The sequence below is a fragment of the Alligator sinensis genome, unplaced genomic scaffold, assembly GCF_000455745.1.
Source record: "Alligator sinensis unplaced genomic scaffold, ASM45574v1 scaffold647_2, whole genome shotgun sequence".
In the NCBI taxonomy this organism is placed as follows: Eukaryota; Metazoa; Chordata; order Crocodylia; family Alligatoridae; genus Alligator; species Alligator sinensis.
In genome coordinates this window covers 4,163,335-4,164,600 of record NW_005841832.1, presented here as the reverse complement: position 1 = coordinate 4,164,600, position 1,266 = coordinate 4,163,335, and positions in this window count along the sequence as shown.

Below are 1,266 nucleotides of genomic sequence, written 5' to 3'. Positions count from 1 at the left end.
CCCTACCCCCTGCCCCACAAACCATTCGGGAGTTTGTTCAGTTCAGACAGGGCAGTTGGCGGGGGGTGGGGGAGAGGGGAGGAAACAGAACATGATGGAGATAAGCTGGTTTTTCTTTTCTGTTCTTCTGGTTTTCATGGTGACAAGATAGAAAAATGGACTTCAAAGGAAAAGAGAATTTTTGAGAAAAAAAAACAACAAAAGGACAAAAAAACCCCCTCAAAATATGTCTGAAAAACAAACAAAAAAAGCAGCAGCAAAAATGTTGTCCTCCCATCAAAGTACCTGTTTCCGGTGTGTTTCATATGAAAGAGACATAGGTTAAAAACAAAGAATAAAAAAAGAACCAAGAACAGCAGCGGCAACAACAAAATTACACACAGATACACACACAGACACACACACAATAAACCTCCTCTGTTGCGTCCTTGGTGATTTAAATGGGAGAATATTATGGAGTTGAGTATGAAAAATGATGGCAAAAAAAAAAAAAAAAAGGATCCCTTCCCCCCCAAATGCATGAATTTTTACTGGAATCTCTCTTTAAAAAAATAAAGTCCCATGAAAAATATGCTCAGGGCTGGTGCTTTCTGACAGATTTCTGCCTCCGGGATGTTACCCATGCTTGTCGATGCGAGTATTTCCTAATTGCATTGGGCTGTTTCATATTGATTCAAATTGAGGCCTTGCTTGCCCTGCCCCAAGATAAGGTTGGGGCAGATGCAGCTGACTCTGGGGTGGGTCATGGGGGCTGGTTATATAGGGGGCTCCCTTACCTGACATCCCTAGCAGCAGCCTGAGGCATTGGGGGGACTGCACCCTACCCTTGCTTCCCTCCTGCCTCCCTCAGTGTGGTGCCCCTACTGCACCCCTCACCCTGCTCCCTGCAGTACAGCACCCCCTGCCCACCCTGGGGTGTTCCTCTGACATCTGTCCTGAGGTGCTGACTCAGGCTTCTCCCGATTAGCAAGCGCTGATCTCCAGCCTCCTGGGGCACTGGCAACAGATGTTGGTCGGGGTGCTGAGGGGGGCCAAGCTACAATGCCAATCCCCTGCCTGTTTAACTCTTTACCCTCTTTGTGAGAGGCTGCCACATTCCTGGGCTGGCAGGGGAGCAGCCCCCATTACTACCCTGCAGCAGAGGGCCCTGTGGGCAGGATCAGTGGCTGTGGAGAGGTAGGAGATCCCAGCTGCTCCAGCCCCAGAAGGGGCACTGTGAGGGGCTGTGGGTCAGGAGCTGGCTACAGCCTCTTGGGGGGGGGGGCG